The following is an 18,399-nucleotide window of genomic DNA, read 5'->3' as shown; positions in this document are numbered from 1 at the left end:
TTACAGCTAGGTCATTACTTGTTTGTTGTGTGTGTGTCTGTTTTAAACAGTTCCAAGAATGTGGATGGGCTACATGAGTTTAGATCAAGGGTAAAATCAAGTATAGTCATCATGCTCTCCCAGAAGCTACTTCTACCCCTGGCCATAGTTGCTTTTCCTGAATTCAGATTTTATTAACCACAGTGGATTTATTCCCAGAAATCATATCGATTCCAAAATTGTAGTTTTTTCATATCTCCCATTATGCCTTCCATCAAAGTTTAAACAATGCCTTTCATAGATATTCCTATATATGACTAATGCCAGAATGTGGACAAAGCTTAATTTATTTCCAAGTAGATGTTGGACCTGAATGCAAATCATTCATTGTTACCAGATCCTGAAGGTAGAAAATATTAACCAATTTTACTTGCCAACTTTATCTGAATCTGTTTTATTTCAGGTATAAAGCCCTGTAATATATCAAATTACATTTTACATAACTCTGAAAACGCTGAGCTCCTTTAATGCAAGAACTGGGTTATAAATATTTCTGCTCCTTGCTATCTTCAAATTTTAGCATAGCGTATACTCATAAGGCAGCATATATATTTTCTGTTCACATCCAATTGATTAGAATTTTGTAGCATTACCATATCTTGCTACAAAGTATGCTGGAAAATCATAGTTTATATTCTGTATAGATATATGTTTTACCAAATTTGAAGTTATATTTTTGTGTGAGAGAAGGGGAGAGTGGATATTGGTAAGTAAGTAGTGATCTCTTCCACACAGGTCAACTGTGTGTGCTATCTTGATGACGTGTGGAGAAATCACACTAAGAAGACATGAGCATTGGATACGTTCCCCCCCCCGCAAATAAGTAAATACTCTCAACTCTCTTCTCCATTGGCAGAAGACTTACCTGGATGTAAAGAAATAAAGCTAATAGACAGAGAGCTACTTTGAGAAAGGATTGGACAAAATAATATATTATTGAAAGTTATGTAATCTTTACAACTCTCTAGGAATATCAGTTCTTTTGAGTTGGACTTGAATAGTAAGAATTCTTGCTTCCCTTATATTCTTAGGTCCACATTGTTGATAACACTTCTTACATCCAAAAACCAAAATGATCTCTATTTTCTTTATGCCAGAGGCATGATAAATTGATAGATTTATTAATTCAACAAACACATCAAAGGATCTACTATTTATGCTGGACACTAGGAGAAACAATAGAGAATAAAACAACCCTGAAATTTAAAGCTACAAAAAAAAAAAAAAAAAAGTAAGGGAAAAATAACCATGATAATAGAGGGTTTTAAAAAGACTTACGAAGAAAATAAATAAAATATTTCAACAGAGAACACTGTAGAATTCTACATTTGGTATGATAATCAATAAGCCTCTTTGTCTAGGTGCTATGTAGAGAAAATGTATTTGATAGATTGATGAATGTTACACAGCTTCATTTTGGTACACAACTGTGCTTTCCTGGATCTGAGAGTAGGATGTATATGGAACATATACGTCTGCCATCTAGGATCCCTTAAAAGAGCCAATGGCATTGCCTAGAAAGTGGGACATTTATTATAGGCACCACTCAAAATAGATGCTAGGCAGAAAGCCACAAAATTATCATGGGGACCCTGGCTATTGCAATTAGTTCTTTAATTGTTAATTGTGAGGATATCTGGGGAGGCCCAAATAAGGAGCTTGCAGATCAGAGCAGTAGTGGAGCACATGAGGGGGTTGGGTCAGTAGCTATTTGCCAACAGGTTTGGGAATATTTTATATTTCACAAACCAGTTATGTAGTGCCAATGCATCTTTGCTGAATGCCAGCTCTGAGCATAAGGAATATTATGGGCAAAGACCTTGAGGCTCAGATAATCTTAAACTGTTTGAGGAGCAGAAAGAAAGTCAGTGTGAATGGAATAGAACAGTTATGCAAAATAACATACAAAGTGGAAAGTATGCAGGTGCTGAATTAGGTACATTTTTACTCCGTAGACTAGAGAGTAATCGTTAGTGCTTATTTTAAAGGAAAAATAAATGTTCTGAAAAGTTGTAAGCAAAAGGTATGTCTAAAAAATTGGAGGACAGAAAGAACAAAATGAATGAAACCACTTTAGAAGTTGAATATGTATATCAAGTGGGTGATGGTGATGGCCAGGACAAGGATGATGACATTAAAGATAAGAATAAATTGTTTAAAGAACTATTTAGAAACTAGAACAGACTGGAATTTATTCAACTGGATGTACATTGTGAGAGTAAAAGAGGAATTACAATGGATTGCTAAGTTTCTAGTTAAGCTAGATGGTGGTGTTAGAAAAAAAAAATACTGGAAGAGAAACAGGATTGATTCTAAAGAGAAACAGGTTTTTTCCTTGATTTTGATATTTTATCTCTTTTCCTTAGTGTACATCCCACCGTCTGAGAGTGCTAGTTATGTTATAATTATTCTGACGAGAATTTAACACATTGGCTCAATCTCTATGTTTGGCATTGCTAAGTTTAAGAGTGGTTAAACCACTTTGGGAGGACAAGGCGGGTGGATCATGAGGTTAGGAGATCAAGATCATCCTGATTAACATGGTGAAACCTCTTCTCTACTAAAACTACAAAAAATTAGCTGGATGTGGTGGCGGGCGCCTGTAGTCCCAGCTACTCGGGAGGCTGAGGCAGGAGAATGGTGTGAACCCCGGGAGGCAGAGCTTGCAGTGAGTCAAGATGGCGCCACTGCACTCCAGCCTGGGCAACAGAGCAAAACTGTCTCAAAAAAAAAAAAAAAAAGTGGTTAAACGTTTTTTTTTCTTAAGGTATTACTTTGTTCTCACAAGACCATAAAAATTCCCCAGAATAAACTAAATCTATGAATTTAGCAGATATAAACAGCTAGATATATTATATTATATTATATTATATTGACTATTATATTTAATATGCAATATATAATTTATACCTGTGCATGCTTTTGTATATATGTGTGTGTATGAGTGTGTATAGATATATTTAAATGCAAAAAAAACATTCTTTGGTGGTTACTCCAAGGAGTATGGTATCAATTCTCCTCAAATAAAATTGGTTCAGATGCCTAGCCTGATGATGCCAAATATGCCTCTAAAGATTACAAAAGGATTTCTTACTCACATAATGAAATTTTCTGGAGATAGAAGGACAAGCACCCAAATCAATCCATTAAGCTTGAGCAGAGAGAGTGGATAGGGCCCTTATAGTGACTAGAAGAATGTTCTGGGTAAATGTTCCTATGCACCCACTGGGAACTTATGGGCTTCAAACTTCCTGCTAGTGACCAGGGAAGAAGTTAGTGGGTTTTAAAATCGGCTTGGCCCAATGTGGAAAACTCCACTAGGCAGTGCCCAGTGAAGACTCTATGTAGGAGTTTCAACTCCATGTTTAATTTCGACGCCACCCTAGGAAAAGTTCTCCATGAGGGTCCCACCCCTACAGTAAACTCCTGCCTGGAAATCCAGGAGTTTCCATAAATCCTCTGAAATCGAGTTGGAGGTTCTCAAATCTCAATTCTTGACTTCTATGTGCCCACAGGCTCAACACTAAGTGGCAGTTGCCAAGGCTTCGGGCCTGCACCCTCTGAAGACATGGCCTGAGGGGAACCTTGGTCCATTTTAGCCATAGCAAGAGCAGCTGGGACTCAGGGCACCAAGTCTTTAGGTTGCACACAGCAACCTGGCCCACAAACAATTTTTTTCTCCTAGGCCTCTGGGCCTGAGATGGGATGGGTTGCCACAAAGTTCTTTGACATACCCCGGAGACATTTTCCCTGTTGTCTTGCTGATTAACATTTGGCTCCCTGTTACTTATGCAAATTTCTGCAGCAAGCTTGAATTTCTCCTTAGAAAATGTTTTTTTTTTTTTTTTTTTTTTTTTTTTTTTTTAATTTTCTATTGCACAGTCAGGCTGAACATTTTTCAAAATTTCATGGTCTGTTTTCATTTAAAACTGAATGATTTTGAAAGCACCCAAGTCATATCTTGAATGCTTTGCTGCTTGGAAATGTCTTCCACCAGATAACCTGAATCATCTCCCTTGAGTTAAAAGTTCCACAAATCTCTAGGGCAGGGGCAAAATGCCACCAGTCTCTCTGCTAAAACATAGCAAGAGTCACCTTTACTCCAGTTCCCAATAAGTTCTCCATCTCCACCCGAGACAACCTCAGTCTGGATTTTGTTGTCCATATCATTATCAGCATTTTGGTCAAAGCCATTCAATAAGTATCAAGAAAGTTCCAAACATTCCTACATTTTCCTATCTCCTTCTGAGCCCTTTAAACTGTTCCAACATCTGCCTGTTACTTAGTTCTGAAATTGCTTCCACATTTTGTGGTATCTTTTCAGCAACACCCCACTCTACTGGTACCAATATACTGTATTTATCCATTCTAATGCTGCTGATAAAGATATACCCAAGACCGGGCAACTTACAAAAGAAAGGTTTGTTCAATTTACAGTTCTATATGGAGCAAGTCACATCTTAAATAAATGGCAGCAGGCAAAGAGAGAGCTTGTGCAGGGAAACTCCCATTTTGAAAACCATCAGTTCTCATGAGACACATTCACTATCACTAGAGCAGCAAAGAAAAGACCCACCCTCATGATTCAATCATCTCCCTCCAGGTTTCTCCCACAACACATGGAAAATATGGGAGCTACAAGGTGATAGCTGGGTGGGGAAACAGAGCCAAAGCATACCAATACCTGAAAGTAGCAATTTGGGAACTGGATAAGAGGAGAAGTTGGAATTATTTAAAGAGCTTTAAAGAAGACAGGAAAATGTGGGCAGGAAAATGTGTGCAAGTTTAGAATTTCCTAGGACTTGTTTAATGGCTTTAACCAAAACACTGATAATGATATGAACAATGAAATTCAGGCTGAGGTGGTCTCTGATGGAGATGAAGAATTTGTTTGGAACTGAAGCAAAGGTGTCTCTTGTTGTTTTAGCAAAGAGACTGGTGACATTTTGCCCATGCCCTAGAGAGTTGTGGAACTCTGAACTTGAGAGAGATGATTTAAGGTATCTGGTGGAAGAAATTTCTAACCAGTGAAGCATTCAAGATGTCACTTGGGTGCTGTTAAAGGCATTCAGTTTTATAAAGGAAACAGAGCATAAAAGTTCAGCAAATTTTCAGCCTGACAATGTGGTAGAAAAGAAAATCCCATTTTCTGTAAATCTGCAGAAATTTGCATAGATTATGAGAAGCCAAATGTTAATCCCCAAGATAATGGGAAAAATGTTTCCAGGGCATGTCAGAGATCTTCATGGTAGCCCCTCTCATCACAGGCCTGGAGGCCTAGGAGGAAAAGATGGTTTTGTGTGCCAGGCCCAAGGTCCCTGTGCTATGTTCAGAATAGGGACTTGGTGTTCTGCATCCCAGCTGCTCCAGCCATGGCTGAAAGAGGCTAACATAGAGCTCAGGCCATGGCTTCAGAGGGTGGGAGCCCCAAGCCTTAGTATCTTCCACATAGTGTTTAGTCTGTAAGTACACAGAAGTCAAGAATTGAGGTTTGGGAACCTTAACCTAGAATTCAGAAGATGTATGGAAACACCTGGATATCCAGATAGAAGTTTGCTGTAGGAGTGGGATCTTCATGGAGAACCTCTGCTAGGTCAATGCAAAAGGAAAATGTGGGATGGGAGCCCCCACACAGAATCCCTACTAGGGCATGATCCAGTGGAGTTATGAGATGAAGGCCACCATCCTCCAAACCCCAGAATGGTAGATCCACTGACAACTTGCACTGTGTGCCTGGAAAAGCTGCAGACACTCAACACCAGCCCTTGAAGGCAGCTGGAGGGGAGGCTGTACACTGCAAAGCCACAGGGGTGGAGCTGCCCAAGACTATGGGAACCTACGTCTTGTATCAGTGTGACCTGGATGTGAGACATGGAGTCAAAATAGATCATTTTGCAGCTTTAAGATTTGACTGCCTTGCTCTATTTCAGACTTGCATGGGACCTGAAGCCCCTTTGTTTTTGCCAATTTCTAGCATTTGTAATAGCTGTATTTACCCAATTCCTGTACCCCCATTGTATCTTGCTTTGGATTTTACAGGCTGGTAAACAGAAGAGACTTGTATTGCCTCGGATGAGACTTTGGACTGTGGACTTTTGAGTTAATGCTGAAATGAGTTAAGACTTTGGCAGACCTTTGGGAAGGCATGATTGCTTTTGAAATGTGAAGATATGAGATTTGAGAGGGGCCAGGAGTGGAATGATATGGTTTGGCTTTGCTTCCCCACCAAAATCTCATCTTGTTGCTCCTGTAATTTCTACATATTGTGGGAAGGACCCAATGGAAGACGAGTGAATCGTGGGGCCAGATCTTTCTTGTTCTGTTCTCATGATAGTGAATGGATATCAGGAGATCTGAAAGTTTTAAAAATGGGAGTTTCTTTGCATAAGCTCTCTCTTTGTCTGCTGTTATCTATGTAAGATTGACACTCCATGTAGAACTGTAATTACAATAAGCCTCTTTCTTTTTCTTTTGTAAAGTGCCCAGTCTTGTATATGTCTTTATCAGTAGCATGAAAACAGACTAATACAGGTATCTTTAAAGCACACCACTCTACTGGTACCAATTTACTGTATTAGTCCATTTTCACACTGCTGATAAAGATGTACCTGAGACTGGGTAATTTCTAAGGAAAAAGAGCTTTAATGGACTCACAGTTTCACATGGCTGGGGAGGCCTCACATTCATGGCAGAAGGTGAAAGGCATGTCTCACATGGCAACAACAAGAGAAGAGAGTTTGTATAGGGTAATTCCCCATGATAAAACCATCAGGTCTCATAAGACGTATTCACTATCATGAGAACAGCACAGGAAAGACCCACCCTCATGATTCAGTTACCTCCCACCTGGTCCCTCCTACAACATGTCAGAATTGTGAGAGCTACAATTCAATATGAGATTTTTGTGGGGACACAGCCAAACCATATCACCAACCAATTAAAATATCACTCAAATATGTGAAAACTGATTGAGACATTAATGTGGATGGCTTTTAAAAAGCCAAATACAATTTTAAAAATAGAGGTTAATTTATAAAACTTTTTATCAGATAACAGTGATACTTTATACATGGGCTTTTGAAAATGCAAAGTAAAAGTATAAAGAAAAATATAAATCTTCCACAGGCTTACTGGAAAAAAAATATGTTGAAATATTTTCTTCTTGTCACTGTTCTAAATACATATCTATACTGTATCTGTATCTGATTCTACATATTTACATATGTACATCTATATATCCGTATCCATATCTGCATCTATCTATAATGTTTTCAGCTCAGCAATAATTGTGTTTTAACCTAACATTATCTTAGGTGCTATTCTCTCAGCAAATATATTGTTCAAAATTATTGCATTGCATGGATATTCCAAACATATTTAACCATTATTTTTTCTTTATATAATATGCTGTTTTAAATATTTCTATAATAAAAAATACACAGCATACTACTGAACACTTTGAATATCACTCAGATTCTTTAGCTTGGATATACTGAGTCAAACAACATGAATGATTTTAATATTAATTAACATTTTAAATCTGCTTTTAAAAGAAATTGTGAATTTCCGAATTTACAATAATATAAGAGTAAATCTCCACAAATAATCACTAGTAGTGGGTGTATATTTCCAATACACACATCTGTTTATATTCTTTGATAAGATAGTTAAAAATAATATCACAGTTTTTTTAATCCACACTTCTGTGATGGTGATAGATTCTTGATAATCTCTGTTACTTCTACACATCCAGACATTGCAATCTTTGTTCTCCAGAACTATAGTCTCAAGAATGTTTTTGCAAGCCACCCTGGAAAGATAGAGACCGGAACTCCCACTGGAGCAAATGTATTTACATTTCCAGATAGTGAAGAGAAAGTCAGTAACATCTTCTGGAGTGATTTAAAGATGTCTTACCCGTGAGACATTCCAGTTTAATAATTATAGAGATCCTCCCACTTCTCCAAAATGAACTTTCTTATATTCTAAGGTACAAAGACAATGTCTGTGTCAAGAGGGGAGAAGAACAGGTTTGCCAGCAGCCCATTTGTAAGACTAGAGTGTCCTAAAGGCAGGGTTCCTTTCCTGGAATGCCTTGTCATGCTATATTCATGTACTACCTGGCCCTCATGTTGCACTATGAAAATTGGGGCTCAGAGAACTGATGTGAAATGTTACTCTGGCTAATCTTCTGCATTGAATAATAAACTTTGCTCTTACTCAGAAGTCTAATATCTTTCCACCACATGAAACTGTAAAATTATGACTGGCTAACTTGCTAGTTTGCCGGCACAGTGAAATCTCAAATGCTTCAATTTCTGACTTGGCATTTTAATGCTAGTGATATGGGCAGGAGGCAGGGACAAAGGAGAAGAGGGCAATTCCCTTGCAAAGGCCCTACCCCCAAGCCTAAATAGGAATAGGCATTCATGCTTTTGTGCCATGTCCCTAAATAGGAATAGGCATTCATGTTTTTGTGCCCAAATGTTGCCTTTAGCAAAACCACTCTGGCCTGCTGCGCCCCTATCCTGTATGCATGTAAACCCCAAGCTCCACTGACAGAGTGGCAGATCGGCACAGCAGTGAAAGAAAGAAGAGAAAGAGCTTGTGAACATTGAGAGGAGTTTGGCTGGGGACGGCCAGAGAGGAGATCGGCCGCAAGACAGCTGAACTCCAGGGGAAGATCATCTTCTCATTCCATCTCCTTTTCAGCTCCTCATCCATTCTGCTGAGAGCCACCTCCATCACTCAATAAAATCCCCCCATTTACCATCCTTCAAGTCTGTTTGACCTGATTCTTCCTGGATGCCGGACAAGGACCTGAGTACCAAGAGGACAGGGTATAAAAGGCTGTCACCCTGACTCCACTGAGCTGCTTAACACTTAGCCACCCACAGATGGCAAAGCTAAAAGAGCATCATAACACCCCTAGACACAGCTGTGGGGCCAGAGCCCAAAAGCTCTTGCCCCAGCTCACCTGCATGCTCCCATAAGGGGTTTGAGTGCATGGCAGCCGAGTAAATGAGTCACATCCCTGTTGCAAGTCCCCAAAGAGGTCAGGGAACTCTTCTGTCTTAGCTAGGGGCTCGCCTGGGATCCAGGGATTCAGCATGAGGGTGAGTACAGATGCGGAACTGTCAGATCTGCCTATTTTCCAAGACCCTGAGACCTCTCTCTTTCCTTTGAGTAAAAGGAATATTGGCTCTGTTTCTCTTCATGGTGGTCGAACCATTGCATGGGACCAGAGTAGAGTCCTGGGGCAACTAAAGGCATCTTTTGTTGCTAAGAGATCCCAAGACTAAACTTCTTTGGCCAAGATCCCCAGACTTTTCTGTGATACCTTTTGTTCTTTCATGACTTGAAATGGCTCCTATCGCTTCTGTATAATGTTAAGGGTTATGCTACAAACTACTAAGATGCTACTAAGTACAATGTATGTTTGGCTCAACAATCAGGGGAGTAAATTTAAAACAATTTGGTTTCCATTTGTTCTTAGAGGTGCGACCCCAAACCTCACCCTAATGGCTGCAGGTGATACGTAAGATGGACAAGCATGCAGTGACTCACCACCTTCCTGCCTCCCCTACCAACTTGGGGACCTGGGTCTGTCTGCAGCATCCACAAGCCACACCCAATGGCCATGAGGGGTGGGAAAAAAACCGTGATTGCCACTGAGACCCCAGTGCCTCCTGATTGCTGCACCAGAAGAGCCTTTCCTCCCACGGCCGAGGGGTCCTTACTGGTCTGAACTGGGGAAGGGATATAGTAGTTGAAGGAACCTATTTGCACAGAGCAAGAAGTTCCCCCCACCGTACTATTTTTTTTTGTACTTTAAGAAGTTTCCTTTATTCTTTTCTAAGTGAGAGGGGTCCTATCTTCAGCACTCTGCTTATAACAGGAAAAACAACCGATGACCGATCCCTGCTGGCTGATAACTGCAATTTCACCATGGCCCATTTGAGACTCAATACATGCAGCCCCTGAAACATCTTTTTGTCACAAAATCAATTCTAGGATTCAGGTCGAGGGCCTAGAATGAAAAACTTGACCTGAGGGATCCAAAGCCAGGCAACAGGCACAAGGTAAATGGGTAGGACCAATTCCTGCCAACTAAATCCCTGTTTCATGGAAGGAGGTCATGCTCCATGACATAGATGAGGTTCAGGGAACTCAAAGGTTGTTTACAGCAGGGGAAATAGGGCGCACATGGGTAAGAGAAGATACTCCCACCCTGTAGCCCCTCCCGCTATTAACATGGATGAAAATCGCTTTGGCACCCATAGGTGGGACCTGCCAAGGTCTCCAGGACTCGGGGACAAGATGGAAGAGAAAGAATGGATGCCCACCTTCTCTCCATTACACCTCTGGTTATCACCGAAAGAAGGAAAGAAAATGAGGGATGCCTCTATTTCTCTGTCTTTCAGAATTGGAAACCAGCTATCTTCACCACTGCCAGGTTATACTTCCCTGGAGTGTATCCTGAACCACTGGGACTGCTTTGACCCTCAGACTATGGAGGAGAAACACCTCATATCCCTCTGCACAAAGGTTTGTCCAAGTTATGGTTTAGAAGAAGGACTGGTTTGGCCTCAGTAAGGAATCATTCATTTTGATACAGCCCTGCAGTTAGACCTTTTCTGTAAATACGAGGACAGATGTTCTGAGACCCCATATGTTCAGGCTTTCTTTACCTTGCATGACAATCCAGACCTTTGCTGACAGTGTAGGATTTATCCATCCCTCCTGTTTGTCATCTCAGGAGAGGGTACAAGGGGAAATACCAGAGAACTAATAAATCCCAGAGGTACCACCAACACAGAAGCCAGCTCCCTCCAGCCCTGCTCCTCTAGGTCTACCCCATCCTCTGTATCCAGCTTCTCTCTCTTGCTTGCCTTCTCCTAGAAATCCTCACCCTAGACAAGCCCTAGTCTCACCCTTGCTCTCCAATAGATGCCTGGTGAATTTGACCACAGTAAAGTCCAGGTTCCCTTGTGTCTACAGAACTTAAAACAGGTTAAGGAGGATCTTGGCAAGTTTTCAGACGACTCTAATAGATAAATAGAGGCTTTCCAGAATTTCATCCAAATATTTGAGCTCTCCCAGAAAGACTTTACGTTCCTTTTGAATCAGACCCTGACTAACACTGAGAAGCAGGCTGCTCTGCAAGCAGAAGAGAGATTTAGGAATGAGCTTTGTATCACACATAGCATCAGAGGAGGGGGCAAACTTTATCCAACTGGAAGAGAAGCAGTACCGATGGACGACCCTGGATGGAATCCCAATGATGAGTCGGGAGAATGGAAGAGGGGACACTTTCAGGAGTGCGTAATGGAGAGTTTACATTGGACTAGGACCAAACCTCTCAATTATACCAAGTTTTCCATGATAAACCAGGGATTTGATGAAAATCTCACTGCCTTCCTGGAAAGGCTAACAGAGGTCTTGGTCAAACACACCTGTCTATCTCTTGATTCAGTCGAGGGACAACTAATCCTGAAAGATAAATGTATTACTCAGGCAGCTCCTGATATCATGAGGAAGCTGCAGAAACAGGCCCTGGGACTAGATAGTACTTTAGAGAACCTCCTGAAAGTGGACACTTTGGTCTTTTGTAAGCAAAAAGGAGGCCCAAGAGAGAGAGGAAACACAGGAAAGAGACAGGAGCTTTAATGACCACCAGGCAAGTCAACAAATCCCAGAATTTCCAGGGTGCACCTGTTCACTGCTACAGATGTGGCAAGCCAGGGTATTTTAGGAAGGATTATCCAGGAAGCATGAGGTAGCCACCTTGACCTTGTCCGATCTGAAATGGGGACCACTGGAGGTGGGTGGACTGTCCCACGAATGCTAGTCACCAGTTCCAGACCCAGTCTCCCAAATGGTCCAGCAGCAGGACTGATGAGTCCCAGGGCTCATCTCTTCAATGTCCCAATGGTCCAGACCACCATTACTATCCAGGAGCCACAGGTAATTCTGAAAATCAAACAAATTAAAATGGACCTCCTTTTGGAAACTGGAGCGGGTCTCAGTTCTCCTCTCCAGTACAGGGCTCTCTCCCGTCTTAGCATGACCCTGAAGGGCATCTCAGGAAGGCCTTTAACTGAATATTTTCCCCAACCTATTAGTTGAAGTTGGAGAGATCTTTTGTTCACCCATGCATTTCTAATTATGCCTGAAAGCCCAACTTCTCCGTTGGGCAGTGATACTCTGGCCCAGTTGTGGACCTCCATTCTGATGGCCCCTGGGCAAACTCTTTGTCTCCCTCTGTTGGAGACTGATGTTAACCCAGAAGGTTAAGCAATTGAAGGGAAGATTGGCTAAGCCACAACCACCCTACGAGTCAAGGTCCACCTTAAGGATTCCACCTCGTTTCCTAACCAGAAACAATATCCCCTGAAACTAGAGTTTAGGAATGGACTAGAAGCCATCATTGATAACTTGAGGATTCAGTGCCTCCTCAAACCCTGCAACAGCCCTTGTAATACCCTGATATTGGGGGAACAAAAACCCAATGGGGAATGGAAACTAGTTCAGGACCTCCACCTTGTTAATGAGGCTGTGGTTCTGATAATCTGGTGATTCCCAATCCATATACCTTGCCAGCTCAAATACCTGAGGTAACTAAATGGTTCACAGTCCTGGACCTAAAGAATACTTTCTTCTGCATACCATTATACTCTGACTCTCAGTATTTGTTTGCGTTTGAGGATCCTTCTAACCAAACCACCCAGTTAACCTGAACAGTGTTACTTCAGGAATTCTGAGACAGCCCCCAAATTTTTGGGCAGGTAATTATCAAGAGACCTCTCTGAGTTCCTTTATCATCAAGTTAAAGCTTTACAATCCATAGACAAGCCGGGCGCGGTGGCTCAAGCCTGTAGTGCCAGCACTTTGGGAGGCTGAGATGGGTGGATCACAAGGTCAGGAGATCGAGACCATCCTGGCTAACACGGTGAAACCCCGTCTCTACTAAAAAAATACAAAAAACTAGCCGGGCGACGTGGCGGGCGCCTGTGGTCCCAGCTACTCCGGAGGCTGAGGCAGGAGAATGGCGTAAACCCGGGAGGCGGAGCTTGCAGTGAGCTGAGATCCAGCCACTGCACTCCAGCCTGGGCGACAGAGCCAGACTCAGTCTCAAAAACAAACAAACAAAACAAACAAACAAACAAAAAAAATACATAGACAACATTCTCCTCTGGGCTCCAACAGAGGAAATCCCTCAGGAAGGCACTAAGGCTCTTCTTAATTTTCTAGCTAACAGATATAAGGTTTCAAAATCTAAAGCTCAGCTCTGTCAGACTTCAGTGAAATACCTAGGCCTGGTACTGTCAGAGGGGACCAGGACATTGGTCAAAGAAGGGATTAAGAAAATCTTATCCTTTCTCCTCCCCAAAACTGTCAAGTAACCAAGGGAATTCTTGGGTATTATAGGATTCAGCAGACTGTGGATACCTGGGTAGAGTAAAATAACTTGTCCCTTATACTACCTAATAAAGGAGACTCAGGCAGCTAAAACTCACTGTCTAATTTGGGAACCAGAGCCTAGAAAGACTTTTGACCAACTAAAACAAGCCTTCCTTAAGACACCGGCCATTTGTCTCTCCATAGGAGAAATCTTTAATCTTTATGTGTCAGAAATAAAGGGAGTGGCACTGGAAGTTCCAACATAAGCCCAGGGTACTGTCCAGCAGCCCATTGCCTACCTAAGTAAGGAACTTGATTTAGTAGCCAAAGGGTGGCCAGCCTGCCCCTGGGCGGTCTCAGTGGTATCCTTGCTTGTAACAGAGGCTACTAAGTTAACCATGGGGAATAACTTAACTGTTTATGCTTGCATAATGTGGTAAGACTACCGTCTACTGTCTTCTTTATGTTTGTTTATTTGTTTTTTGAGATGGAATCTTGCTCTGTTGCCCAGGCTAAAGTATTGGCTCACTGCAACCTCTGCCTCCTGGGTTTGCAGGATTGTCCCACCTCAGACAACCAAGTACCTGGGATTACAGGTATCTGCCACCACACCAGGCTAATTTTTTGTAATTTTAGTAGAGACAATGGGGTTTCTTCTTGTTGACTAGGCTGATCTCCAACTCTTTACCTTAGGTGATCCACCTACCTTGGCCTCCCAAAATGCTGAAATTATGTGTGTAAGTCACCATGCCCAGCCCAGGACTACTGTCTCCTAAGGGGAGTCTCTAACTAACAGACAACCACCTCCTCAGGTACCAAGCTTTGTTATTAGAAGGATCTGCAGTTCAATTAAATATATACTGGGGAAAATACTTCAATTTCTTTTAAGGCTTGCTATCTGTCATATGATGCTATACTAGAGTAAGATTAGAATTTGGTGTGTTAGTGCTACAAAGTCTGTTTTGTCAGACTTAAGATCCCTGTTTCAATGTTAATGCTGGTCAGTTGTGCCTGACTGAGGCATGTCCAAGCCCCTTTTCTTATCATGGCCTGAACCAGTTTTGTGGGTCAACTTTGGAATGCCTTTGGCTGAGAGGAGGGGTCCATTCAGTCCATTGGGGAGCTTCGAATTGTGTTTTGTGTTTACAGAGCACTGCCATTATCAGTGACCCCTTCCCTTCCCTTTCTAATCACTGTTTCCTGTCAAAGATAATCATTAAGCTGATTCTTTTAACAGTGAAAGGGTTTGATAAGTTGGTTTCTGAAGTTTTCATAAATCAAAGTATTCAGTATAAAATTCCTCTGTATCATTTTTACATATATATATGTGGTTATGTGTACTTTTTCCATAGTTCTATAGCAGAATTTCTCCGTCTTGCACTATGCACATTTTGGACTGGATAATTCTTTGCTATGGGTGTTATGCATGGGAAGACATGTGGCGCATTGCTGGCATATGCTCCTTAGAAGCCAATAGCATTCCTCCAGTTGGGTCAACTAAAAACTTTCTCTATACATTGTCAAACATCCTCTGGGGATGAAATAACCTCCAACTGAGAACCACTGTCCTATAGAATTCAAGTTAATATGACAAAAATGTTAATCAATTTTACTATTGGTTGGTATTTTAGTTGTTTCTCTTATTTTTTTTTGCTGGTATGAACATTCTGCTACATATCTTGTGGTAACAATAGGCAAATGTGGTATGTAAACGGGGTGGGTTCACTGAGTCTAAAGATTAGCCTTAGTAGATATGCTAAGCAGTACTTTAGAACTGATTTTGCCAACTTATTCTTCCATCAGAATTGTGTGTGTTATATTTTCTATACAATTGTTGATACTTTCAGCCTTAAATTTTAGTGCTTATAATAGATATCAAGTGTTATCTCATTGTGGTTTTCCTTTGTATTTTCTATTAAGTAATAAAGTGGACTGCTTTTTCAGTCCATTTAATGTTGAGTGTACATTTGGATACTTTCTTATGACTATAAGTTCAAAACTTTTGCAGATTTTTAAAAATTAATTTGACCCATCTTTTGGGGAGTTCTTTATACTTGCTAGATGTAAATTGATTGTTAGATGTATATATGGCAAATGTAGCTTGCCTTTTTGTTTTCTAAATAGTGTTTTTTGATGAGCAGTTATGTTTAATTACATTTATGTATTTTTATAGTTAGTATTTTTTGTGTTCCATTTGATGCATTTAATATACACTAGATATTGTCATATTTTCTTCTAGGACTTTTAGTGTTTTACCTTTTATCTTTAGAAGCATAGTCTCTAATAAATTAATACTTTATATAGGGTGAAATGAAATAAAATCTATTTTTTCTAATGGGAATATCCAATCGATACAGTGCTGTTTATTAAAAGACCATTCTACTCCCATTGTAATTCATATGTTGTATAATTCACTATGTCATGGCATTATGACACTTACATTATAAAACAGGTGACTTATGTTGCAGCATGCTCATTCTCACATGGAAACATTTCAAAAGAAAGTTTATGCTTAAGAGTGCTCTGTGTTTGATTTTCTTCTACAGTTTTGGCACTTTGACTCAGGTCAGTACTGGACTTGCTGCTCCTCAACCTGGACTACTTCAGCAATGATAACTTGCAGCAGATGTCTCTCTCTCTCTCTTTTCTTTTTCCATTTTCAGATTCTCCCACCGAACATCTGAATATATCCTGCTGATGAGCATTCTGTTGTCTTTCTTTAAGGACTACTGATATGGTTTGGCTCTGTGTCCCCACACAAATCACATCTTGAATTGTAATACCCATGTGTTGAGGGAGGGACATGGTGAGAGGTGATTGGATTATGGAAACGGTTTCCCCCATGCTGTCCTCATAATAGTTAGTGGGTTCTTACGAGACCTGATGGTTTAAAAGTGCTTGGCTCTTCCCTTCTCACTCTCTGTCTCTTCTGCCACCTTGGGAAGAAGGTGCTTGCTTCTCCTTTGCCTTCTGTTATGATTGTAAGTTTCCTGAGCCATGCAGAACTGTGAGTCAATTAAAACTTTTTCCTTTATAAATTACCTAGTTTCAGCCACTTCTGTATAGCAGTGTGAAACAGACTGATACAACCTCCTAAATCATTACTCCTTCTTTTACTGTCTTTCGATAAGTTATTTTAATTTTTCATTACTCAGGGCTGTTACAGATGACATGGAAACGTAGAGCCCAGTTTTCATAGGCATAAATAATTTATTTCCCATTTTCTCTCCATGTTTAAATATAAGCATTCATTGAAACTCCAAGTCATTGTCCAGATTCTTTAGCGCTCTACAACACAGAAAAATTCTAAAACTATTTCCCCTAAGAGACCTTAGCGAGATAAAATATATCTTTTGAATAATAAATAAATATAAAAAGCAATATAAACATAGAAATTAAAAGACGAAAATATCCAAACTTAAACTCTTCTGTTCCTCTTGATTCAACTTTTGTTTGGTCTCCTTCGTGCCCTCCACTTGAATTCTTCCATCCCCTTGCTCTGTTCCTGCTCTTCCTACTTCTGTACTTACCTCCTCTTGCTGAGCACAAAATTCTTATTAGATTATGTCTCATTACAATGTCTTATAAAGAGTTAGATACCACGATTAGCTTTATTTTTATTGGTTAAACCTTGTTTACGATTAGACTGTGTAATCTAATGAAATATCTAGCCCTCAAAAGAAAAGACAAAAGTCAACAAACACTTTAAGATTTTCCACAAGCTATGTATCCAAGGATGCCCTAATATTTACCAATTATTTCACCATTTTGTGGAACTCAGTGATACTAATATTTGGTCAGAAAAAGTAAAATAGATTATCAAAATTGTATTCAATATAAGGATCAAAATTTGACAACATATATATATTTATATGTCATATAAAAATAACATGTATTATAATACTGTATGTTATATGTGGTATATATAACATATATATACACCTGTATATGTTATATAATATCATTTTATGTGTCATGTCATTTATATATGTTATATATAAATAACATATGTTATACATACTATATATTATGTATATACAATCATGTGTCATTTAATGAAAAGAATACATTCTGAGCGATGTTAGGCAATTTCTTCATTGTGTGAACCTCATAGAGTGTACTTTCATAGAGGAGGTATAGCCTACTACACATCTTCGCCATATAGTATAGCCTATTCCTCCTAGGCTACAAACCTGTATAACAGGTTCTGTACTCAACATTGTAGCCAATTATAAGACAATTGTAATTGTTTTTATATAAACATAGAAAAGGTACAGTAAAGATAGCATATAAATGATTATTTTAATGGTACACTTGTATAAGGCAGTTACCATGAATGGAGCTTGCAAGACTGGAAGTTGCTCTGAGTGAGTCAGTGAGTGAGTGGTGACTGAATATAAAGGCCTAGGGCATTACTGTATACTTTACTAACACTGTACATTTAAACTACAATAAACTTATAAAATAATGTTTTCTTCAATAATATTATCCTTAGATTACTGTAACTATTTTACTTTATATACTCTTTTTAACTTTTTGACTCTTTTGTAATAACACAGTCTAAAATACACACTGTATGCTATACAAGAACGTTTTCTTTTTTGTATAGTCTTATTCTATACCCTTTTCATATTTTTAAAGTTTCTTTTTCCCTCTTTAAGTTTTTTGTTAAAAACTAAGAAAAAGCACATGCATTAGTCTAGTCTACACGGGGTCAGGATTGTCAATATCCCTTCCTTCTACCGCTCCATCTTGTTTCACTGGGAATTCTTCAGGGGCAATAACAGGAAGTGAAATTGTAATCTCCCCATGATAACCATGTCTTCTTCTGAAATACTTCCTAAAGGACCTGTCTAAGGCTGTTTTACAGTTAGTTTCTTTTACAAGTAGAAGGAGTACATTCTAAAATAACAACAAGAAGGATAGTGTAGTAAATACATAAAGCAGTAACATATT

This window comes from Macaca mulatta, chromosome 2 (genome assembly GCF_049350105.2).
Source record: "Macaca mulatta isolate MMU2019108-1 chromosome 2, T2T-MMU8v2.0, whole genome shotgun sequence".
NCBI lineage: Eukaryota > Metazoa > Chordata > Mammalia > Primates > Cercopithecidae > Macaca > Macaca mulatta.
This window is presented reverse-complemented; position numbering follows the sequence as displayed.